General features: G+C 37.4%; 1 pseudogene across 1 annotated transcript; it reads right to left on the bottom strand.

Moving 5' to 3' along the window:
- Positions 1–5,173: 5,173 nt before the first annotated feature.
- Positions 5,174–23,648, bottom strand: LOC149156791 (uncharacterized; annotated as a pseudogene). The gene is made up of 6 exons (XR_016263388.1): positions 23,473–23,648; positions 23,199–23,394; positions 17,085–17,157; positions 13,154–14,176; positions 5,678–5,971; positions 5,174–5,497 (listed from the first exon to the last, which is right to left on the bottom strand). The product of XR_016263388.1 is annotated as an uncharacterized LOC149156791 (transcript).
- Positions 23,649–27,413: the final 3,765 nt, after the last annotated feature.

The raw sequence follows: 27,413 nt of genomic DNA, 5'->3' as shown, positions 1-27,413 counted from the left end.
CTCCTTTGTATCCAATGTAATTTTGCATCTGGGGTGGAGGATGACCCCTAACAGTATCACCATCATCAAAAGTGATAGGCTTTAGCACTGGATCATTAAGATCCAAGTTGGTTAATGCCAACTCAACATTTCTGTCCCAACCCATATCATCAGGAAAGACATCCCACATCTTTGTCTTTCTGTTCAACCACTTATCCCTCTGCCTATAAATAAGACAACAGTTGGTGTGCATATACACCATTGTCTCTACCCTAGACTGCTCAAGCCTTCTCTTCTTGACACTATACAAATTCCCATATGTGCTCCAATTCCCCTTGCAACAAGAGGATGAAGTCACCTGAGAGAGCAGCCTCATGGCTAACTGCTGTAGAGGAGAGTTTTTTACCCCATGATTTTCTCACTAAGAATAGAGCATCTTAGCCCCCTTATCTCTAATCACATCATAGCCTGCAAATCACTCAGTGCCAATGGAAAACTCTGCAAAGGCATCCTCCACCTCATCAAGGGATGCTCTATCCTGAAATATCTACCTCAATGCATCCTTCCTCCCATATGAAATTTCACCATCCATGTGAGGAGGGCATCTGCGGGAAGGTCCACCATTTAGCCACTCATGGTTGTAGTATTTTGGGTTCAATGAGTGAGCCAAACAATGACAAAGTGTGCAATTCTTGTCCCATTTGCTGACAAGAATATCATGTATGGTGGTGAAGAAGGTCATTGATGATGTCTCATACTTAGGGCACTCACCCTGTAAAACAATGGTCCTCACAGACTCAATCATGGAATCCCATCCCTCATAAACATCTCCTAGGATGGGTTTGTCTGTATCTGCAAATCATAGCAAAGCAATGATAGGGTCCATGATCTTAACAGTGAGACCTACCCTCTCCCACCAAGAATCATCTAACATTGTGTCCTTAACTCTTTTTGAGGCTACTTGATCTGCCTTTCTCCAAAAAGACCAAAACTTTGAAATAACAATGGCCCCAAGAGTGGTCTTGACCTCCCTCAATCTCTTCAACATGATGAATGAAGAGGCATACCATGTATCTACAATCTTCAACAATGATAGATGGGTGTACTTCTTGTAGATTGTGAGGATATTTGTATGATTTCGTATAAAGTTGCGGATATGTCGTGCATCCTCAATAATACTTACAATCCAATGCACATCATAAGAATTAGATTTAAGTGCTAAATTCAGGGAATAGAAAATGCAAGGTGTCCAAAATACTTGTGGATATTTAGCTTCCAAAATCATGCCAACAACCTTGCAAACAAGTGCATTGTTTGTAATTATTTGCACACAAGAATCAAAACCTACATCTTCAATAACTTTAATGAATGACTCACCAATATATTGTGCATCCTTGTATTGTCCAAGTGCATCCACTAATTTCAAGAAAACTGGTCCATTTAAGGAAGACACCATGAAGTCAATGAGTGGGTGGCATGTTGGATCTGTCCATCCATCAAAAACAATACTAACCCCAGATGTTGGCTTTGCCAATTTCATAGGCTCAAGCATTTGTCCACCTCTTTCTTTGCCTTAGTCAACAATGTGGTTCTAAGCTTCTCTAACCCAGGAGGCACATACCCTGATGGAGCCCCTTGAGTTAAAGCTCGACACATCTCAAGAAATAAAGGTGAGTGTGCAACATTAAAGGATATGAAGCTCTAATAGAAAAAGAATGCAATGGTGAGATCAAGCTCTCCTTGTATCTCTTTCTAGAAAAACTTGTCCATTGGACCAAGTGCCACTGCCTTTCTTTTTACTGCTTGACCCACACCCCCACAAAAACTCTCAAATGAAAATTTTTTGTTTTTTCTTCAAGAATGAAAGGGGGTCATCATTCTTGTTTTTCTAGATGATGCAACCACCTTTGCCACACCAACATTGGCCTCTTTTTCCATTTCTTTCCTCTTAGCTAAAGACACCTGTGTACATGCTCCAATTCCACAACCTGGTAAAGCCAACAAATGAGCTTTCACACCATAATAAGTGCTCTTGAAATGATTGTTGTATCTCCAAGCAACATAGCCTCCTCCTTTCAACTTGTTGCTTGGCACTTTATCTCTTGTGACATATTTCCACAAGGAATATTTGTTTTCTTGAGCCTATTGTCTTTCTAAATCCATTTTGCCCTCAACATTTGAAGTTGTTGTTGCAGCCTCACTTCCAATAGAGGGAACACTTGTAGACCCTGATGAAATTGGAACAGAAGGGGAATCACCAATGGGAACATTCTGCCCCTTCCTTGCTGCCCTTGATTGAGCCATATGTTCAATAAAAAAAATATAGAAAAAAATGCATAAACTTTTAAAAAAATGGACATGCAAACTACTGTAGCAAAAATGCAAAAAAAGATAGAAGCAAAATGCACTTGTTGCTTAAATCACCTCCAAAATGCTACCAAACCCTTTGCTAATCACTCCCACACACCCATAGCAAGAGAGAGACTCAAGAATGAGTGAGAATTCTGCCCAAATCAGGCTCTAAAGGCCACGCGACACACTTTTCAAAGGGACATGTGTCCCTAAGTCGGGACTCACGTGCCCTTGGAATCCGACCCACGTGCCCATCGAATCCCACGTGCCAAGGCACGCTGGACACAAGAATCAGACACATGTCCTAGAGAATCATGTGAGAATCATGTCCGATTCGTGGGATTCGAGACACAAGGGGGGAGGACAAATTCGGTTTCTGAGGACCAAACCAATCAACCCCCGAAACCAAAAGCAAATCCCCTAAGGTTTTGCAAGGGAAGAAATAAAAACCATGCAAATTCAAACCATAGGAGACAAATTATGCAATGTTGATACATAGAAGTAGCAATTTTTAAATAATAATTTCAATAGACATTGTCATTGGTGAAATTAAACTGCCGTCACCCACGTAAAAAAATGTAGATATAGAGTACAAGATCCTACTAAACATGGGAATCAAAAACAATGTTATCATGTCAAACCAGCGACTAAATCAACGCAATCCAAAACAGAAACTTATCTACGTATTGTTTTCCTTGGGAAAAAAAATTAATGCAAATCCAAACCAAACCACTAGACACAAAAAATACACACAACAAAAACAAAAACAAAAACAAAAAAAACAAAAAATCAATCAATCGTGTATAAACATGTAAAAATGAATATAACAAAATTGCATGAAGTGAAATCCACATCTAAGACAAAGTAGATAAACATAGACGCTGTAAAAGAACTTTATAGTCCAAAAACAAGCTTACTATAATTCTCCAATCTAATCATACGACAAAATAATTCTAATCCCGTACATCCTTTGCATGTTTAGACTCGGGATCGTAAATCCATGACCTTGAAGGGACAAAATCAATCCCAATTCCTATTGTGGTGGAAATCGCTGTAAATAATCCATCAATAGAGCAGGGCATCATTTAATAGCAATTGACAGGTTTTAGCATTTAGGGTAGTCGTGGGGTTTTCATATTTTGCGTTTTTTCGGTTTTTCAAGGGATGCAGATGCATTGGCGCAAAACCAATCTAATTGGTTCAAGACAGAACCAGTGCAAACCAGTTTGGATTGCCAGTTCAGACCAGAAACCTCCCAAACCCAGTCCAGTCATCTGGTTTTGCCGATTCTCTCTAATAACATTGGTCAACAAACATTGGTCAACACTCTTGTTGCAATCATCTACCATCATAAAAACATACGACATAGTATTTAGATAATAGTTTCATGGTCTAAAAGTTTGAATCAATGCATGGATATTTTTGTTGCAGAAGTGAAACCACATGGACGTCAATTTGGATAGAGGGCATCCAAATGTCATCTCCATACCTCTCTGTTTTCTGCGGTATCATCTAGAGGACATCGTGAAGCCACCCACAAACTTAGGGACATGCCCTTCCAAACAAGCACTTCCGCTCACAGTGCCCAAGTCCTCAGGGATGGTAGATGCAAGGGATGCATTTCTAATGGATAGATATGGGTTCCCATGCAACATTAGTTGCTACTTATCACAGCATATCTATCAATGTATCCTAAACTCAACTGTGGAGATTTCTAAAGTCTCCATTGCCCCAAAATAAGAAATTTTGTTAACAAGAAAGCTCCTAGCCTTTAGTTAATAAAATTTCATATCAGAAAGAATCATTCTGGTTCTCTTAGTCTAAAGCACAACAAATCTGATTGAAGAACATTATAGAAACAATAAATCTCATTGAAGAACATGATAAAAAACTATTTGCTGTGGCACATGTAAAAGAAACAACTCTCCCTGTTCCTTGAACAACCAAGGGAAGAATTCATGAGAAAGAATGAGGGCTGTTCTCTAGAATTGGACCAGATTCAAATTTCCTTTTTCCATGCTAACCATGTATCTCTACACACTTCTATCATACATTTAAGAAATAGTACTGTTCATGGAAGTGTGCCATGCAAAAGCCATTGACCCTTGTCTGCGAAGAAACAGTTACAAATCACACTAGATTGTGGCACACTGGATTTTGGTGCGCAGATGGTAGCAATTGGATTAGTATAACAATTTCAATTTCTAGAAAGATTGAAAGAAAATAAGATCTAGCCCATTCCAGAAAGTTTTATACATGAACGACTTTGAGTTATGAAAATTGAAACCTTCCAATATGACATAAAACTCATTTTGAATGTATCCAAAATAGAGTCTACAGCCTAGACACTTCAAATGCTAAACACAATGTTCAACAAATAATAAACCTGTAGAAAAGAATAATTTTATAATCACATCAGTTCTCATACATCAATCCGTATTTAAGTAAGTTATCCACTATGGCATCGTGGTCTAAAAATAGAAATGCTCTCAACTTGCAAGGAGCATAGTCTAATCAGGGATTCTGATACAAAACATCCACTAGTGGAAGTCCTAAATATGAATAATAATGCAACAACACTCTGCACAGCATCAACTGTAAGAGAGTACTTTTGTTGTCTTACAAGCATAGATAAGAATGAGCTCCAAATCCTGGTTGAGACCCTAATCATCTGCTATCTGATACAGTCTGCATGTAAAGCGCAATTAATGAAACAAAACAGATTCAAGATCTGCACAGCAGTTTTAGATTCTAGACACCAGACTTTGTCAGGATGAGAGAAAAAATCGTGGTCAAGCACATTAGGAACATGATGTGCAGGAAAAACTATAATTGTAATCATCAATTCAGTGCATGGAACAGTGAAATTGACAAAGCCAAGTTCAAAATGTCCTTTGCCCCAAAATAAATAAACTTTCTTACAATTAATCCATATTTCTGACCTGAAAATAAATCCTTCCCTTCGTTCACTTTGATTAAATAGTTGTAGTTAGACAAATGCACACACATTTCCTGTTTGGTGCATTTTCACGTTTTTCAATATCCTGTCTAATATGCATTTTCACGTTTTTCAATATCCTGTTGAAAATTCCAACATGAATTACTTGGTAACGTTCACCATGCAACCCATTGCAAGGACATCGGTTGCATGATTGTCCACTTTCACCTGAGAGACATTTGCAAGGTTTCATTCAACATAACAGAATTTCTTTTCATACTGATTATTACGAAATCTAGAATGTTATAAAATAATTACCACCACTGCACCACATAGATCATGATTTTATGCAAAGGTAAGCAACACCAACAGAAAACATATACTAAGTTCTAAAATAAAACAATATACCAAAAAAGTCAGGCTTTCTTTTCTGAAGATTGACCACTTTCAACTAGAAGTTCTCCATGGTGGCCTGCTTGTCTATCAATTCCACAATAAGAAGCCTCAGACATGGCCTTAGGCAGGGGTCGATTGCCAAGTCAGGAAAGCAATCAAATTCTGGTCCAAAATTAAACTGCACTGTACAGTTAGGTTGATTTGGAAGGGTGTAAAAGGAAGCTGCAGGGTAATATCTGCCACCATTTATATCCTTGAAAGCAACACCTTGACATATCCCATTTATAAAGAATGATATCTCGCTTCCTGCACACATTTTAAAGAGGTGAGTTTAACGACTACAAGAGTTTAAGAAAATGTTATAATCAAGCTTGTAACATTGGCAAGGCTGAGAAACAAATTCAATAAAATGCAGCCAGTAAAAAGATCAACACAAACTAAAACATTGTTATTTTCCCTTTTCCCTGTTGTAATATCTTTTTGGCAAAAAAAAAATTATTGAAGATTTTTAATTTTTTGCGCTTATGTAATGTTTTGATATTATATTGTTTTCCATTTAAAACCTAAAGGGAAAAGGGGTACGAGTTTCCGAAATGGGCACGGGTACGAAACTTGACCCCCCCAATTTTGAAAACGGGGAAATGTGATATATATATATATATATATATATATATATATATATTAGAATTTATGACATTTAAGAAATGTTATGTGCGATCATAAAGCATACATGATACATTATAATTTATTACATTTAAAGTTTAAACATTATGATTAAATTGACATCACATTTACTCCTGAATGATCACATAATAAAAATAGAAATATCAGAATATCCAAAATCAACCTTTAATATATATCCAAATCTCAAAATCAGCGTTTATTATATATATGAGGCTACAATTACAATAAAGACTATGAGGCTGCAAGAACTATAAGACAAAAGACTAATCCTTATCATCATAATCTTTGTCAAAAATAAAAGCAGAAGCATGCTCAACAGTGGATGGTGGTGCTGAAGAAGATGATGGGCCAATTCCACTTCCAAGTTGGACCTCAATATTTAGGGCAGCAAGAGAGAGATCCAAATCAAGACTTTCTGCATTCACATCCCATTCTTTAGAAGGAACACTGTTTTATTCTGGACCCCTACGAGATGCAAGGCGAAGGTTGGAGTGCACATAAACAAGATCCTCTACCTTTTGTGAGCCCAGCCTATTGCGCTTCAAAGAATGAATAAAACCATAGGTGCTCCAATTCCTTTTTGTTGATGAAGAGCTTGCCACTTGTGAAAGAACACAAATGGCAAGGTTTTGCAAATGTAAATCATTTGCTACTTGACAAATCCACCGCCTAACTGCATTCATGGTGCTTCTCTCCTCCAAAATTGATATATCTGCATAATCATCTAATCTTGCAGCAAAACTGACAAATTCTTCCATTACCTCCTTGTATAGATGAGATGGAAATATTATCATAAGGGTTTTTTTCACCCCATTAGCCATCTATCGTTACGGGGCGCCTTCCTTTTCCCATTGCTTTGAGCAATAAGCTCCTCATCACAAAATTTTGGGTTCAAGGCATGTGCTAAAGTGTGCAATGGAGTGTTGAAATTGTTCCACCTATCAACAATGATTTTCTTGACTAAATCAACAAAATGATCATCAACAAACAAAAGTTGTGGAGACTCTTGTGAAATGATTTCCATAGTTTTCTCAACCATGGAATCCATGCCACCATATACCTCTCCTAAGAAAGGTTGGTGAGTGTCAACATTCCGAAGAAGCTCAAATGCAGGGGTTGTGAACTTTAGCAAAAAATCTATCTTTCTCCACCAATCCTCATCAAGGCACAATCTATGCACCATATATCCCTGCTCTGAATCTGCTTGTCTCCACTCAACCCAAAGTTGACTCACCACCATAGAAACTAATGCATGCTTAACCTCAACAAGGCGGCACAACATCAGGAAGTTTGGGGCATATCTTGTCTCATCAACCTTTAACAACTCCAATTTGGGGTACTCTCGAAATATTGTCTGAGATTGGTGGTGGTTGGTGATGAATTTAACAATCTCCCTTGCTTCTCCTGTGATTTCCTTTATCCATGGAACTTTTTTTTTCGATCTCCTCTAAGATCAGATTCAGATTATGGACAATGCAGGGTGTCCAAAAGATGTGGTCATACCTCCCCTCAATAGATAAATTTTCACATTCCTCTCGCTCTTGCCACAAGAAATTTATAATTTCTTTTCTCGTGGTCTATTGGGAGTCTCCTCCCACATAGTCGGACGACCATGTCCAAAACCAGAAGGCACATGATTTGAAGCATCCTTGGAGCAGGTCTTGTAGGCCTCTTTTGATGTATATTTGAAACTTATTTTGGAGACACCTTGCAGAAGTTTTTGAAGTCTATTTGGAAAAGGTTGGAGCCTAGGAGGATTGGAGTCCTCATTTTGACCAAGTTGGTGCTTGGATTTGTTGAGAGGAATGGAGTCTTCATTTTGACCATGTTGGCACTTGGATTTGTTCAAGGTTGGAGCATTGAAGGAGTTGGAAATTTTGTTGTACAAGTTGGAGCTTGTGATTTGTTTTAGAGGATTGGAATCATCACTACATTCATCAATAATAATAAAAAATTGTTCTGTTTCTTGTGTTCTAGTTTAAATTGTGATAAAAATCTTAACTGGAATAATAAAACAATTGAAAGAAATATTGATTCACCACCTCTCAGTATTTCCAACAAAATTTTACAATCTCAATTCATATGGTCTCTCAAACCCGATGACAGATGATTGAAAAATTTCTCTCTTTTGTTACTGCTTCTTTTAAATTATTCTTTCAGTATTTGGGCTTCCACATTGAAACTAATGATTCCAGAATAGCAGATTGGAAGTGATTGACAGAGAATATAGAGAAGGATCTCTTTATGAAGTCACGTGTGGCTGTCCTTGGGAGGTTGACTGGTATTACAGAAAAGTGTTTTTGAGGCTGACCTTGTGTAGTGGATGCCATAACCCTTCAACCAACAAATGATCACCGCAGAACTCACATTTAGATGCCTTTGGTCTAGCAACACCGAATCTCTAGGAATTCTAGTAGTTTAGTGGGAAAAAATCTTCAATCCCAAGTCTGTGGGTGAGTAGGGTTTGAAAAACTTTCGTTTTCATCTCATGGGCTCTAACTACAAAAAGGGTTTGGAGAATCATCACTGATCAACGCCTTTCAGAACATACACTATTTGGGAAGTATATTCATCTTCTTAAGTTGATCAATAGGATATCCTGCCAGAAGAAAACGGGTTACATGATGTGGAAAACTTTAGTGGGATCATTTGATACAGTTGAGGGATCATTTGATACAGTTGAAAACAGTGTTGTAAATATTTCAATTTTATCATAAAAGATTATGAAATCACTATCTTAATTTTGCCAATGTTTGCCGATTTTCACTGGTATTTTGGTGGTGTCTTGATTTTGTCAATGTTTGCTATCTTGGCCAATATTTTCTCCATTTTTAGGAATTTTTGGCTTTCCGAGCACTTGCCAATTTTATCCTGATCTTCTATGGGCAGGTGGGTGACAGAATACGTGTTATAGTGGATGGCAATGCATTGGGAGGCATGGAACCAGGCTTTGAAAGCTCAGTTAGTTTGCTTACTAATCAACACCCAACAGATCTGAAACTACTTGTGATGTCTCCCACTCAGAACGCCTAGACAGATGGTCTGTGCGATAAGCGAAGTGGGAAGAATTATAGCTTGATGGACCACTACTACAGGAATGGAACTTTCACAAAGAACAATTTTTCAAGGCTTCAATTGTCTTACAAGATGAATAAGATATTCTAAAATGGCTCACCCACCCTCAGACAGGTTAGTCAACTATCCATTTAAGTTACAAAGAATCATTTCCAAAACACGAGGTCTAGATGTAAAAATGGGCATGGAAGATGCTACGGAAGACCCAAAGTCCAGCGTAAAATTTACTCCTATATGTGGCTTGCCTTGGAGAATAAAATATTGTCATGTGATAATCTGCAAAGAAGGGGATGAGAGGGTTCCAGAAAATGTTTCCCCTGCAATGAAAACTCAAAATTTGTCTCACACATCTTTGTGCACTGCCATGTCTCCAATGAGCTGCGGTAGTATGTCAAGTGCATGAAAGTGGGCATATGTGATTGGAAAGGGGAGAGCCTGGAAAATGCATTAAAGTTATGGTTTAAGAAACAGAAAGATGAGTAGCACGTCCCATTTCCTTTTTTTGTATACATAGCAACCATGCCTGTGCCAAAATGAAGCCATATTCGAGGCTATAATTAGATGTGCACTGCCATTTCTCCAATGAGCTGCGGTAGTATGTCAAGTGCATGAAAGTGGGCATATGTGATTGGAAAGGGGAGAGCCTGGAAAATATATTGAAGGTATGGTTTAAGAAACAGAAAGATGAATAGCACGTCCAATTTCTTTTTTGTATACATAGCAAGCATGCCTGTGCCAAAATGAAGCCATATTCGAGGGTATAATTAGACAGCTAGCAGAGGATTTCTACAGGCTAAAACAGTCCACCACGGGCTTGAAAAGGTCACCCAAGGTGAAATGTCAGAATTGGATTTCAGAACTGATTATCAACGAACATATGGATACTGTTATGACACCTCAGAAGGAAACCCTGGAAGGGGAGGTGTGGGTGGTGTCTTTATCCTCCCAACAAACAAGAGGATCACCTTCCAGTTCAGGCTTGGTCATTGCACAAATAATTTCACTGAAACCAAAGCAGCCGCTATACTAAAGTCTAACATTCATCACATAAGAGAAAGGTATGGAAGAACTGACAGTATGTCGTGATTCCAAGCTTGTATATAGCTGGCTGTCTGGCACATTGCAGTGTAACAAAGCAGTGCATTGCTCTCAAGCTTTCAGATTCGGAATCTTTAGTCATCTTTATAGAAAGCGAAATGAGGAGGTGGATCAGGCAACCCAGGGATCCTGCAAGCCAGAGGATGCATTACTATACACTGTCTCGGTTTCTGGAAATAGGTTTTAACATCATCTTGCGAGTCAATTCAAAGTCTCGCGAAGCCTCTCAGCACAGTGTCGTGTTGAAGAATCTGAAGCAGAGGTATTTTGAGTAATTTTTATCCTATCCACGCCTATTCTGCAATGCGAGTAATCTCTTCACACACACAGCACCGTATCTTCTTCGCCACCGCCAGCAGCTGCAGCGGCGTCCAACAACCGGAGCAATTCACCAGCATCCGCATCGCCATGAATATTTAGCACACAGTGAATTTTGATTTGATCATTGGAATCAAGCCCCGAGAGGAAACGGTGGCTCTAAGGAAACGGTGGAAGTAACGGGCGTTTTGTTGTGTTTTGTTTTTTCGCTCTAATATTTAGCTGTCTCAGCGGTATGAGCATAGCAGTGTGGTCAGCGGCGAGTAGTGAGCAGAGTGAACAGTGTGACAGTATGAAACTTTTATGTAGCAAAAGCAAGGAGCAAGGAGCAACGATAACCTGAACGGTAGCAGTGCGAACCACTTTTGGCATTTTGATTTTATAGTTCTACATATTTCATTTTGATTTTATAGTTTTACATATTTCTCGAAACAAGTTTGACTATAAATGCATTCAAACATGATAAAGGAATAAGAAATTTCAGAACATCTGGACACATGATTTAGGACAAGTGAAAATTGTTTTATTGGCCAAAGTTAGGAAGTGGGTTTGGGTCAATGCCAAATAATATTGGGCATTTTAAAACGAAAAATAGCCTGTTTAAAATGGGAGCAAACAAGGAAGAAATGGTGTAAAAAGAAGAGTACACAATCCCTTCACAAGAAGCACTCAAACAAGTCTCCTCTACAAGCACGTGGCAACAAGAAGTCCAGAGGAAAAATCATTGATGGTTCTGCCTTATATAGTCCCACATCCACACCTCTCACCTGGTCATTTGATCTTTATGTGAAAGAATTGTTAAATACAAAACAAAAGATCGACATTTTAGAAACTAAAGGGCAAAAAAGAGATCATAAAACTCATATAATAACAGTTGAGAACAAGTGTTTCGAAAAAAGCAATAAAGTTTTAAAAAAACAAGTGGCATTGCTACAAGAAGCTCTCCTGATAGGGAAGACAAAATGACAACGGATGAGAGCGGATGTGCAAAACATAAAGAAATATGTAGTGGAAAGTACAGAGGTGGTGAATATGTAGTGGAATCATCCCAGGATAAAGGGAAATGATATGGAAGGTAGTGGAAAGTACAGAGGTGGTGAATGTGAAATCATCCCAGGATAAAGGGGAATGATAGGGAAGACAAAATGGCAACGGATGAGAGCGGATGTGCAAAACATAAAGAAATATGTAGTGGAAAGTACAGAGGTGGTGAATATGTAGTGGAAAGTACAGAGGTGGTGAATGTGAAATCATCCTAGGATAAAGGGAAATGATAGGGAAGGTAGTGGAAAGTACAGAGGTGGTGAATATGAAATCATTCCAGGATAAAGGGAAATGATAGGGAAGACAGAATGGCAATGCATGAAGGCAGATGTGCAAAACATAAAGAAATATGTAGTGGAAAGTACAGAGGTGGTGAATATGTAGTGGAAAGTACAGAAGTGGTGAATGTGAAATCATCCCAGGATAAAGGAAAAATGATTGCTCAAATAAATAACCATGAAGACAACATAAGAGAAGAAACGAAAAGAGATTCCACCAAAGTTTCCAAAACTTGGGCTCAAGTTATTAGCAACTCTGCTAATAAGGAAGGATAAACAAATATTCAAGTTGACAACATGCAAAATAGTGAAGGCAAGGAAAAACAAAATAGGGCAGCAAACATAATTATTAAAGGGGTAAAGGACTATGAGAAAAATGAATGTACTCTTGACCTTGCAAGAGACTTAATACAAGTTGTTGTAGGTATTTTAGCCTACATGAACAAAATTTCAACTTCATGAGTAAGAACATTACACATCATACTAAACCACAAAATTAGGCTAAATAAATGCAGATAACACTCAAATTATTTTTATTTATTTCCATATTACGCAGGTCTTAACATTTTTTAATATTAAGTGGCAGATATTTTTTTCAAGGTGTATATAGCAAGGGCGAGGAGATTAATAGCAGTTAAATACGAGTGCTAGTGCATACACTGAAACAAAGCGCATTCTATATTTTCGCCATGAATTCTAAAGTTTTCATACCCAGGGTGGGAGGACAAAATTAAAGCAAACATATGTATAACAGCGGTAAAAAGAAAAGAAGTGTGCGCAATTAAAAAAAGGGACCGTCTATATATTGAGTGCATGAACTGCGAAACAGAAAAATATTTAGTGCATGAACTGCATTCCAAATGAAGTCACAAATTTAAAGCATTCAAGCACACTCCAGGTTGGAAGTCCAGGTTGGAAGTCACAAATTTAAAGCATTCAAGAAAACATGACTAGAGGAAAATAAGTCAAAGATATGGGAACTGGAACATACCAGGCACCACCTGTGGTGCTTCGTCTACTGCATTGCTGTGATGATAAAACTCACTGCCATTGGGCAAATTAATATAAAACCCAATAACGTCACCCTCAACGTAAGGTCCATCCCCATAAGGCTCTCTGATAGCCTTATGAACTTTAGTGCCATCAACATCTCTGTAGGCATAGCTATTCCCATCATAACCCAGAGGAGTGTCAACATCTCCTTTCTCTGTAGACCATCCCAATCTGGTATGCCCAGTTTGACCGAGGTAAACAACCGTGATCTCAAAATACCATGCCCCCTCCACCACACCCCTAGTAGCCCTCACCGTTCTGTATCCTTTAGAACTCCCTGCAATCAGTCTATCTTTACTCAGCTCAACCTTTTCTGCCTTGTGGATCTTTGACAGACAAATCCTCATGTTTGGGTTGTCATCCTCATCCTCATCATCAAGCCGCCTGGTGGCGGGAGTTATGAGAGTAGTATCTTTTGCTGCGGGATTGACATTAACCCTGTTCTTCTTACCGGACCTCCTGGATGCTGATGCTGATCTGGTCCGGGCATTAGTGTTTCTCCTTTTGGGCTTTTTAATAACAGTATCTGCCCCCCACATTGGAGCCCGTGATTTCCTCTTCTGTGCCGCCCTGCTTGATGTTCTGTGCCGCCCTGCCTGATGATCAAATGCCCGTGACTCTGAGGCGTTCTCCTTATGCCCACTTTCGTCGCTCTGCTCCTCTTCTCCTTTCATGCCTTCACTTTCGTAGCTCTGCTCCTCTTCTCCTTTCATGCCTTCGTGTTCACTTGGGCCATGGTCTTCCTCATTTGGGTATTCGAATTCTTCCTCTCCTCCAACACCGGCTTGGCAATTGGTCCTGTCCCCAGAAGTATCATGATCAAGGGGATGTTTCTGCTGTTCTGTAGATACATCCAACCCCTCATCATACTCCTCGTCGTCCGAGATCTCAATTGCATTCCAGTATGAACTTCCGCCATAGTTGTGATGGGATGGACGATGAGGATCCATTGAGCCGTGCGCTGAGTATGCAATCACGTAGCAATCCAACAGAGTTTATATTTCTATTGCCTTATTGCCGAAAATGGCATTGCAGACCCACTTGGCCAAGGCTGGCAGAGATTTAAAAACGAATATGTTATCCGACTTGGCCTGTAAAAAGGCATGTGAAGGGAATTTCCGGCACATTGTCGTTGTAGTACAAGTTTACGCAACTTATGAAGATGAACTAATTGGCTACCTTCCAAATTTAGAGGTAAACTAATTGGGTTTTTTAATAAGTAGAGGTAATTTTGGTTTACCATGACCAAATCAATCAATTGTAACTTGAAAAAGGTGTAAGTGATGAATAGAATCTAACAAGTCGTTTCAAAATATAAATATTTTGATTTTTAGTTTTGTAAATTAAAAAATAAATTAATTGATAATTATATAATTTATATAAATTAGGTTGCTGTTTTGGAAATGGTGTAAGTGATAAATGTAAATTTAAGACGTATAAAAATAAAAATATTCTAATTTTATTAGTTTAAAATTAAAATAATTATTTTTGAAAATTGTGTAAAAAATGATGAAGTATATGAGAAAATTGTTTTCATTTGGGTAAGAATTTACTCTATAATGACCTAAAATTTAGTAAGTGTCTATAGAGGCTGAGGAATAGTGGAAATGGATTCAAGACCATCAGAAACCTCTAAGGAACCCAAAATCTTGAAATTTGAGTGCTGTAACCTGGATTTACAAAAATCCCTTCTCGATTTTATCAAAATCTTACCGGAAAAAAACTAGTCTCGGATTTACAAAAATCCCTTCTCGATTTTATCAAAATCTTACCGGGAAAAAACTAGTCTCGTTACACTACGGCCAAAAGTTACACTTATTTTGGTAGGAGTAAAAATTCTCAGTAAAGAGAGATGACACTTGGATTTACAAAAATCCCTTCTCGATTTTATCAAAATCTTACCGGGAAAAAAAATCCCTTCTCGATTTTATCAAAATCTTACTAGGAAAAAACTAGTCCCGTTAGACTACGGCCAAAAGTTACACTTATTTTGGTAGGAGTAAAAATTCTCAGTAAAGAGAGATGACGTGGTTTTCTTTTTTATAAGATTATGTGTCAATCAATCTTAGTGGATACCATTCATATTTATGTTATATTGGGTTTTACCATTTTGCTTTAAAAAAACAACAACAACAACAACAACAATAATAATAAATTTAACAAGTCTTTGTGAAATGATTATAAATATTTTAATTTTGTTAGTTTAAAATTAAAATCGTTTATGAGCCAAGAATGCTCTCCAATCCAATATGGTAGAGATATTGTCAACTAATGTCTTGTATAACATTTTGTCTAAGTCAAATTACATAAAAATAAAAAAAATAAATTAAACCAGTCTAGATCCATCTTAACTTCGAATCTACAAAGCGTGAAGAGGAAACAATTATCTTTCTCAATAAAATTGATCCCTCTTGGGACTTGGTATCTTAATTATATAAATTATACAAAAAAACCCTGATTTCTTTTATTTAGAGTTATTTAAATTAAACTATTTTACTTAGACATTGTGTGTAAAGGCAACATGACTAAAGCATTATGTGTAAGGGAGTGGGGCAATGAGTTTCACAAATTTCTAATAGATGATTGCTTGGGGGAAGGGAGGCGCGGGGGGCGCCCTTCAAAATGAAACTAGATGAAGACAGTTTGTGTGGACAGTTTGTGCACTGATGGATTTTTATGTACCATAGAAGACCTAGTTTGTGGATGTTCTAAGATGTTTGATCCTTTGCGATTTGTGTCGATCCCGAAGCACAACATATCACATTTACTGGTTTTTATATGAGGGAAAAGGAGAGGGTGGAGGAAGGTTCTAAAGTCACGTAGAGCTTTAGCCATGGTGGTAGGGAACAATGTTGGGGTAGTTGAGGTCCTGACTCTCTTATAGCATGGTTTGATTGGGAGGTTTGTAGCAAAAGTTTTCAGTTTGGCATCTTTCAAGAGATGGATGGAGAATTATTAGGTTCTTGTTTTAGGTTATTCACCAGTTTCTATATTCTCACTCAGGGAGGGTTCTATGTGGTATTATGTTCGGAGGAAGAGTTATTGAATATCCTTAATCAGGACTAGATATGGGAGGAGTTTGGCCCTATTATGCAAAGGTGGCGCCTAGAATTTGATTTGCTTCGTGAACCATTGTTGACACATTGAGTTTGGGTTATCTTGCCTCGATTTCCCATGATGTTTTGGTCAGCAAACGTGCTAGAAGCCATCAAGAATAGGTTGAGTCTTTTTGTTGGTCTTGAGGAAGATTGTCTTACGAATATTGATTGACATTGCAAGTGGATAAATATAGAGGTTGACCTCCGGGATAGGTCAGTGGAGGATCTCAATCTTATGTGTCAAGGTCAAGAGTGGAGGAAAATCATAGACTATTGTCCAATTCCTTTCCAATATTATGCGTGCAAGTGGGTTGGTTGTTTGATTATTTGGTTGGGGGTCGGGAGAGGGGGTAGGGGGCTCATCAAAATGGAATTGGTGTAAGGGAGTGGAGCAACGAGTCTCAAAAATTTCTAATAGATGATTGTTTGGGGGGGGGGGTGTGGCAAGCTCTTCAAAATGGAACTGGATGAAGCATACTATGAGGTAGACAGTTTGTGCGTGATCCAAAATGGATTGAACATAGCCTCTAGATCAAAAGTCTTCAAATATAGGTGAAAGTGGAATCATGTTGAAATGCTTGTTAATACGAAGCCAACAGTGCAAACAATGTGTAAATCCAAGTTCGAATGAAGAAATTAGAGCCAATTAAAGATTTCGACCAAACAGCCAATGCCTACGTCAGTAGGACATGTGGCAACCCCAAAAAGAGTCACAGGTTCCTGATGATGTCAGCGTAGAAGGTGATGTGGTGGTCTGCGATTGGTTCATACCACAGGCGATGGGAATCAGCGAACAAGAGCGGAGATCGACACATATCACATCGAAACATGCGGACAAGTTATTCTGGAAAACGGATGCGATAAAGTTATGCAAAAGAAGTTAAACTCCTTTGAGTTCCGGTAAGGAAGTGGTAAGTAGTTTATTGCGTGCCTTCAAGGCAGGAAACAGTTTTCTACCAAGAGCACGCGATTCCACTCAGCGGTCGACATGTAGCATCCTAAAACCACTTTCTCGCATGCCTTCAGAGAATTAGCAGACATGCTAGTTGAAGCGCAAGATCGCGCGACAGCCGTTGAATTCCACAGGACAAATCGACGGTGCAGGTTGTTCGGATTAGTTGATGAGCAAAACGCGATAGTCACCAGATTGTTTGTTCTCGAGATCAACACTGGGAAAAGGCCAGACGGCTAGGGTCCACCTCGTGCCCGCCGGTCCTTTGGTTTATAGTCTGTTTCTATTATAAACGTGTTATTCCACATTTATCGTAGTTTGTAATTGTACGTGGTATATAAATAGCAGAACATAGAAAAGTTGATAGAGAGTGTGTTGTGAACCATTCCAGGGGGTCTAGAGGTCAGAGTGACCAAGTACGATAGAGTGTATACTCGTTTTGACTCGAAGATTCAAGATGAACACAATGGTGAGATCCACTTTCATGTTTGAAACTTTGTTTTTGAGCTCACATCTGTAACAACTATTTGAAGAACATAATAAAGAGGTTAGTACTAGAAGCTAAAGGACCAGAAGACGTAGCCAGGAAGTCTGGTGAACTCCTTTATCAATTTTAGTTGTGTTGATGTGTTTGCTTTTGTTTTATAATTGTTTAAGTGTTTATGTTATTTGCAATCTTATCGATCCATTGCACTAAGTAACATAGGAAACTTCACACATAGTCTGTAATACCTTTTTTAATATTAGATCAAGTGGTATGAGAGCTTAAGGTTTTTAAGGTTTGACAAGATTGTGTGGAGATTTGAACGCTTACAAGGTTGAGGCTCAGACGAGGTGAAGGTGAACTTGTTGAGGCGAATTCAGAGATTGGAAGGGTCTTTTTATGAAGAAGGATGGCAGATGAAACTCCACTTGGGTCAGAATCCCAGTTCTTGGATAGTTTCATGACGATACGTGCCATGGTGGAAGAGATGTATAATGAGTTTAAAAAGGGCAAAGGTGAAGGCAATTCATCACCTAAACCAGATAAAGGAGTAGAGGAAACTTTTTTTTTGTTCCTCCAGATAAAGAAGATAAAGGAAAAAGAGGAACGCAACCTCCACCATCTCCTCCATCATCACCATCATCGTCGCCATCATCATCTTCTTCTCATAAAACTAGTTCTTCTAAGAAGAAGAAAAAGAAAACCTCTTTGATCAAATTAGATGTAAAATTTTATTTGCTAATTTATAATGGAGAACTTAATGTTGAAAAGCTTGATAATTGGATAAGGAAAATTAATGTATATTGCAAGGTGCATAAAGTTGATTAAGAAAGGAAGAAGATCCAGCTGGCTAGCCTTCAACTTGGAGGAACCGCACTTGTGTGGTGGGAAGGCAAGACACAAGTAGATCTCCAAAAGCATGGTAAAATCATTTCAACTTGAAATGAATTTGTTTCTGCCATTAAAAAGCAATTTTATTCTTTGGGTTATATGCAGCAAGCAATGATGAGTTGGCAAACACTACGTCAATTGAAGGGTCAAAGTGTTGAGAGTTATACTCAAGAATTTTGTAAGAGAGCTTTAACATTAGGCATATCATTGGACTCACCAGACACATTGTTAAAATATATAGGTGGTCTTCATAGATATTTGAAGCATACTATGCTTATGTTTAATCCCACTAACTTAGATGATGTATCAATTCAAGCAACTCATCTAGAGGCTAGAGGTAAAAATGTAACCCCAGATGTTGGGAAATCATCCAAATCTATTGAGAGTAAGAATAAAGGCAAGAAGAAACTGAAATGGGAGGAGAGGGAAACAAACACTGTGAAGAAGGATAAACCTTCATGCACTCATTGTAAGAAGGAAGGACATGATGAGGCACACTGCTGGTCTTTTCATCCAGAATTGAACCCTAAGAAGTTTGGGAGTAAAGAGAGAAAGAATGTTGTTGCTATTCAAAAGGACTTGGGATCAAACTCAGGTGACGAAACAACGATTACAATGACATGTATAAAAGGTAAAGGTTTTGAAGCATCTACAAATAATTCTTCGCATTCTGTTGATAATAAAAGTAATGAGAGGAAAAGAAATGAGCTATTTCATATTATAGTCATTTCCAAGCACACTAAAATTGATACTTTATTTGATAGTGGGTCACAAGTTAATTTGATTTCTGAAATAATTGTAAAGAAGTTGGGTCTAGAAACAAAACCTCATAAAAAGCCATATCTATTAGGTTGGTTGTGTGTTAAAACAAAACTACAAGTCACGAAACAATGTAAACTTCGTTTTTCTATTGGGTCAACGTTTGTAGATGAGGTTGAGTTAGACATAGTCCCATTGGACATATGTGGAATTGTATTAGGAAGTCCATACTTGTACAATAGAAAAACTATCTTCTACCGAGCTAAAAATAAGTATCAACTCACTAAGGATGGAATTGAATATATTGTTAGGGCTCATAAACTCAAAGATAACTTCGCTCTCATAAATTCAGGACAGATGAAAAGAATTGTAAATTCAAGTAAACAATTTTTACTTATGATTGTAAAAGAAAAGGATCTTGATAAATCTGATGCATTCCAAGGTTGTAATCCTAAACAGAAAGAAGATCTAGTTAAAGTTGTTTCCAATTATGATATTTTGTTTCAAGAGCCTAAAGGGTTGCCACCCAAGCGAGAGATAGAACATGAGATTTATTTGCAGCAAGATGCTCCACTACCTAACATTGGAATGTACAGGTTATTAGCTCTAGAGAATGCAGAGATAAAGAAGCAGGTACAGGAGTTGCTCTATAAAGGGTTTATGCGACCAAGCACATCACCAAGTGGATCACCTATTGTGTTGGTGCAAAAGAAAGACGGTTCGTGGATAATGGGCATTGATTTTAGAGCACTAAAGAAAATCACAATAAAGAATCGTTATCATCTTCCTCATATTGATGATTTATTAGATCAGTTAAAAGATGTAGTTTACTTCTCTAAATTAGACTTGCAAAGCAGCTACCATCAGATCATAGTTGCAGAACAGGATGTATGGAAATTTAACTGCTTTCAAGATGAAGAAAGTACTTTATGAATGGTTGGTTATGCCTTTTGGCTTAACTAACGCTCTTGCTACGTTTATGCGAGTCATGAATGATGAATTTATACCATTTATTGATGATTTTGTAATCGTCTATTTAGATTATATTCTTGTTTTTAGTAGGACATGGGATGAACATGTAAAGCAGATTTTAGATGTTTTAAAAAGATAAAATCTCTATGTGAAACTGTCAAAATGTGAATTTGGCAGAACATCTTTGAATTATTTGGGTTATATTGTAGGGGGTGGTGAATTGAAGATAGATCCCTCTAAGGTCGAAGTCATTGTAAACTGGCCTAAACCCAATACTGCTATAGAAGTTAGAAGTTTTTTAGGGGCAGTGCAATATTGGAGAAAGTTTACTGCTAACTTTTCTTTAATCGCAGCTCCTTTACATGCTTTGACAAGTGTGAAACAGGTGTTTCAGTGGAGAGGCAAACAACAGAAAGCCTTCGACACATTAAAAGAAAGGATCAGTACAGTTCCAGTACTAGCACTGCCAGATCTTTAGCATCCATTTGGGATCGAGACAGATGCAAGTGAATATGCCATAAGGGTAGTGTTGATGCAGCACAGAAAGCCTATATGCTTTCATTCTGAGACATTTACATCAACAGTAGTTAACTATCCTACATATGATGAAGAATTGTATGCATTAGCTCAGAGTGTTAAAAATTGGAAACATTATATAATGGGTAAAGAAACAATCATACACACAGATCATCAACCACTTCAATTTTTACACTTACAAACTAAATTGCAACAATCAAGACATTACAGGTGGATGGGTTTTCTACAACAATTTCATCTTGTTATCATATATAAGAAGGGCATACATAATAAGGTTGCAGACATGTTATCAAAACCAATTATAAATGAATCTACAATGCTTAAGCATAATTCAATATTTCATGAAAGTTACATTGAACAATATGCTCAAGATACATATTTTAAGGATGTATATGCAACTTTAATTCATGGAAAGAAGGTAGAATAATTGGATTATTACATAAAGGACAAACTCTTTTATCATTTGGGAAAGTTATGCATTCCACAAAATGAAAGAGTTAACATAATTCGAGAAGCGCATACTTCTCTCATATCAGGTCATTTTGGTGTAAGTAAAATAGTTGCACAATTACAAAGGTTCTGTTATTCACCACAAATGAATGAGACAGATTCTAGGTATATTAAAGGATGTACTATGTGTGCTACAACCAAGCCAAGTAATGGAAAATTAGGCTTGTATACTCCACTTCCAATTCCTTTTTGTCCTTGGGAAAGTATTTCCATAGATTTTGTTGGGGGATTGCTAAAGTCTATAAAGGGTCATGATTACTTGTATGTAGTTGTGGATAGGTTTAGTAAGATGTGTATTTTGATACCATGTAATAAATAGGTCACAACTGAACAAACTCCAAAGTTTTTCTTTCAAAATGTATGGGTTCATTTTGGGTTACCCACTTCTATTGTATCTGATCGAGATTCTCGATTTGTTGGGAAATTTTGGTCAAGTCTATGGAAGTTAATGGACACAAAGTTAAATAAGAGCACAACATTTCATTCACAAACATATGGTCAAACAAAAGTGGTCACCAAGATAGTGATACAGTTGCTTCGAGAATATTGCAGCAAGTATCCCAGACTTTGGGATGAGAATTTGTGTTATGTGCAGCATGCTTACAACCATGCAAAACATTCTTCTACTCAGAGATCTCCTTTTGAGACTTGTTTTGGTTTTATAACAAAGTCTCCCTTGGATTTTGTCTTTGTTAAAGACATAGCAGTTGATGGACATGGTGATGCGGGCAAAGCGACTAAGTTCATTGAACAAATCTAGGAAATTCACCAGGTAGTACAAGAACAGCTGGAAACAATCCAAACAAAGTATAAGTCACGACATGTCAAGCATTGAGTTGAGCATAATTTTCAAGTTGGTGATCAAGTCTGGTTGTACATCAGCAAAGAAATATTGCAAGGGGAAGTTAAAAAGTTGAAACCAATTAGATATGGTCCTTCAAAATACTTGATAAAACTGGTGAAAAGGCTTTCCACCTAGATCTACCAGCTTATATGCAAATCTATTAAGTCGTAAATGTTGAAAACTTGAGGCTGTATGAACCTTCATTGATTGAAGAGCTCAAAGAGCAAAGTTAGCGACCTTCCATTGAGGATCTATTGCTCGAGTATCTCAATGAGTTATAGGAGGACACAGTTCTTGACAGGCGGATAAGAACTTTGTGACGAGGGAATGTTGAGTATCTTCGAGTTGGACTCAAAGGTACAAATCCAAGTAAAGCACGGCGGATAGAGATTGGAAAAGTGAAGGAACTTTATCCTCACTTACTCGGTAGCTAAAACCAACTTTTGGTGGACCAAAAGCTTCTAGTGGGGAGGAGTGATCGAAAATAGATTCAGCATAGCCTCCAAATCAAAAGCCTTCAAATACATGTCAAAGTGGAATCATGTTGAAGTGCTCATTAAAACGAAGCCAACAGTGCAAACAGTTTGTAAATCCGAGTTCGGATGAAGAAATTAGGGCCAATTAAAGATTTTGGACAAAAAGTCAATGCCTACATCAACAGGACATGTGGCAACCCGAGAAAGCGTCACAAGTTCTTGATGATGTCAGCGCAGAAGGTGATGTGGTAGTTTGCGATTGGTTCATAGATTAACGAATAAGAGTAGAGATCGTCCGATCAAAGGAAATCAACGCATGTCGCATCGAAACATGTAGACAGGTTATCCTAGAAAATGGATGCGATAAAGTTATGCAAAAGAAGTTAAACTCCTTTGAGTTCCGACAAAGAAGCGGTAAGTGGTTTATCGCATGCCTTCAAGGTAGGAAATAGTTTTCTACCAAGAGCACGCGATGTTCAAATGCCCGTGACTTTGAGGCGTTATCCTTATACCCACTTTCGTCGCTCTGATCCTCTTCTCCTTTCATGCCTTCCTGTTCACTTGGGCCATGGTCTTCCTCATTTGGGTATTCGAATTCTTCCTCTCCTCCAACACCGACTTGGCAATTGATCTTGTCTCCACACATTCCAACTTTGCTTTGATTCCCTCTTTCCCCAGAAGTATCAGACTGAGATGACCCGTGATCAAGGGGACGTTTCCCAAGCTGTTTCTGCTGTTCTGCGGAATCATCCAACCCCTCATCATCCTCTTCTTCATACTCCTCTTCCTCGTCCTCCAAGATCTCAATTACATTCCAGTATTTAGCAGCGTCCTTTGGTTGGACACATTTCCAAGGACTTCCGCCATAGTTGGGCTGGTAGTTGTGATAGGATGGACGATGAGGATCCATTGAGCCGTGAGCTAGAGTATGCAATCACGTAGCAATACAACAGATTTTATATTTCTATTGCCTTTCTCTCAATGAGTTTGCCTTCAATATTCTATTGTCATATTAGTTTTCTCTGATATTTAAAGGAACCCGGTGATTTTATCGTGGAAAAATTAATTTGGGGGAGAAAAGGGCATTTCAGACCCACTTGGCTAAGGCCAGCAGAGATTTAAAAACGAATATGTTATCCGACTTGGCAGACCCTGGTAGTGTCCAAAAAACAGTTATGTGATCAAACTTGACCTTTTAAAACGGCATGTGAAGGGCATTTCCGGCACACTGGCAATGTCCAAAAACAGTTGTGTGTCAAAACATTTCCGGCACATTGTCGTTGTAGTACAAGTTTACGCAACTAAATCATTTTCATTGCGTTCACTTGTGGAGATGAACTAATTGGCTACCTTCCAAATTTAGAGGTAAATTTATGGGTAGAGGTAATTTAGTAAGTGTTAAAGATAATTGGCTACCTTCCAAATTTAGAGGTAAATTTATGGGTAGAGGTAATTTAGTAAGTGTTAAAGATAATTGGTTTACCATGACCAAATCAATTGTAACTTGAAAAAGGTGTAAGTGATGAATAGAATCTAACAAGTCGTTGGAAAATATAAATATTTTGATTTTTAGTTCTGTAAATTAAAAAACTAATTAATTGATAATTATATAATTTATATAAATTAAGTTGTTTTTTTGAAAATGGTGTAAGTGATAACGTAAATTCAAGTGATAAATGTAAATTCAAGGTGTGTAAAAATATAAATATTTTAATTTTATTAGTTTAAAAATAAAATATTTATTTTTGAAAATGGTGTAAAAGATGATGGAGTATATTATAAAATTGATTTTATTTAGGGAAGAGTATACTCTATAATGACTTAAAACTTAGGAAGTGTCTATAGAGGCCGAGGAATTGCTTAGACGGCTAAAAATGTTCGAAATTCGGGTAAAACAATTTCAACAAATCTTGTAGTAGCAGTGTTAATCATGTTTTTGATGGTGTAAATGGATTTAGCACCATCAAAAACCTCCAGAGAACCCAAAACCTTGAAGTTTGACCCCTGTAACTTAGATTTACAAAAATCCCTCATTTTATCAAAATCTTGCCAGAATTTCCATGATTTTCAAGGCAAAAGCTCTAGTTAGACTAAGGCCAAAAGTTATAGTTATTTTTGTAGGAGCAAAATTTTTTCTCCTTACTCTAGGTAACTCAAAATGGCGTGTTTTTCCTTTTTATAACATTATGTGTCAGTCAATCTTAGTGGATACCATTCAGAAATATGTTATATTGGGTTTTACCATTTTGTTAAAAAAAAACACAACAACAATAATAATAAATTTAACAAGTTGTTGTGAAATGATTATAAATATTTTAATTTTGTTAGTTTAAAATTAAAATCATTTATTGAGCCAAGAGAGCTCTCTAATCCAATATGGTAGAGATATTGTCAGCTAATGTCTTGTATAACATTTTGTTTAAGTCAAATCACATAAAAATAAAAATTAAACTAAACTAAAAGATTAATATAATGTAATGTAAACATTTTACTTTATCGAATTAAAAAATAAAAATAACTCTATAAAAATAAAAAATAAAAATAACTCTATAAAAATTAAATAAAAATAAAAATAAAAAAGCTCATGGTATTAAGAACCTATGGTATTCATGTGGAATATAGCCCATTTAAAGGGGGAAATTAAACGAGCCTAGATCCATCTTAACTACAAATCTACCAAGCGCCCAAAGGGATCAAGTTTCTTGTCGAGATAGATCAAATAATTTTTCACTCTAAAAAAGGTTTGCATCTCAAGAGATTTGATCCCTCTCGGTGTTTGGTAGATCGGGAGTGAAATGGACCTAGGTTGGTGTGATGTAGTGTCCTGGAAATATTTACCTTAGTCAAAATAAAATAAAATAAAAATAAAAATAACCCTAGTTAAAATAAAAATTCTACCTTATGGTTTTTATTAATTTATGTTGGGTAGTTAAGGTAAATTTGATTTGGTGAGTTACTAGTGGTTTGGGTTATGAGAACCCATTGTATTGATTCATGGTAATCACTTGGAATATATCATATTTAAAGGGCTGAATGAAACCAGCCTAGATAGTATCATTTTTATTAATTTATGTTGGGTAGTTAAGGTAAACTTGATTTGGTCCAGTTACTAGTGGTTTTTGAGCTTTGGGTTTATGAGAACCCATAGTATTGATCCATGGTAATCACGTGGAATATATCATATTTAAAGGGCAGAATTAAACCAACCTAGATCCATCTAACTTCGAATCTACAAAGCTCCAAGAGGAACCAAATCTCTTTGTTAATAAATTTCATCCCTCTTGGGACTTGGTATCTTAATTATATAAATTATACAAAAAACAGTGATTTCTTTTATTTAGAATTATTTTAATTAAAGTATTTTACTTAGGCAAAACGACTAGAGCATTATGTGTAAGGGAGTGGAGCAACGAGTCTCACAAATTTCTAATAGATGATTGTTTGGTTGGGGAGGGGGGTAGGCCTCTTCAAAATGGAACTAGTGTAAGGGAGTGGGGCAACGAGTCTCGCAAATTTCTAATAGATGATTATTTGGGGGTGTGGGAGGGGGGGAGGGCTCTTGAAAATGGAACTGGATGAAGCATAATGAGGTGGACAGTTTGTGCGCCAATGGATTTTTATGTACCATAGAAGACCTAGTTCATGGACATTCTAAGACGTCTGATCCTTTGTGATTCGTGTTGATCCCGAAGCACAACATATCACATTTACTGGTTTTTATATGAGGGAAAAGGAGAGGGTGTGGAAGGTTCTAGAGTCACGTAGAGCTTCAACGATGGTGGTAGGGAACAATTTTGGGGTAGTTGAGGTCCTAACTCTCTTATAGCATGGTTTGATTGGGAGGTTTGTAGTGGCATCTTTCAAGAGATGGATGGAGAATTATTGGGTTCTTGTTTTAGGTTATTCACCAATTTTCTATATTCTAACTCAAGGAGGGTTCTACGTGGTATTATGTTCGGAGGAAGAGTTATTGAATATCCTTAATCGGGACTAGATATGGGAGAATTTTGGCCCTATGATGCAAAGGTGGCCCCTAGAATTTGATTTGCTTCATGAACCACTATCGACACATAGAGTTTGGGTTATCTTGCCCCGATTTCCCATGATGTTTTAGCCAGCGAACGTGCTAGAAGCCATCAAGAACAGGTTGAGTCTTTTTGTTGGTCTTGAGGAAGATTGTCTTACGAAGATTGATTGAAATTGCACATGGATAAATATATAGGTTGACCTTTGGGAAGGGTTAGTGGAGGAGCTCAATATTTTGTGTCAGGGTCAACAGTTGAGGAAAATCATAGACTACTGTCCAATTCCTTTCCAATATTATGCGTGCAAGTGGGTTGGTTGTTTGATTGAAAAGTGCAACTATAATTCTCGGGGTCTCAAAGCCATAAAAAATATTTGGGTATGGAAATATCTAGCTCTAGTGGTCATAGGTTTCTCATGAAGAGTCGAGTTTGGTCTTGAATCCATCAAACAAAGTGGATACAAGAACCTCTCCATTAGCAAGGTCAAATAATGGTATGAAGCTTGGAATCCTGTCAGGCTCTAAGATTGTCCTAATTTTTGCCACCTAACCCTATTTCATCCTCTGTTTTACAAGCCAAAAAAATACCTTCATGTACATAATTTTGGTTTTTATTGTTTTATTCATAAGGATATGGATATGGAATTGCGT

This window comes from Pinus tabuliformis, chromosome 9 (assembly GCF_031772625.1).
Source record: "Pinus tabuliformis cultivar Carrire ecotype Pingquan chromosome 9, CPIR1, whole genome shotgun sequence".
In the NCBI taxonomy this organism is placed as follows: domain Eukaryota; kingdom Viridiplantae; phylum Streptophyta; class Pinopsida; order Pinales; family Pinaceae; genus Pinus; species Pinus tabuliformis.
This window is presented reverse-complemented; position numbering and strand designations above follow the sequence as displayed.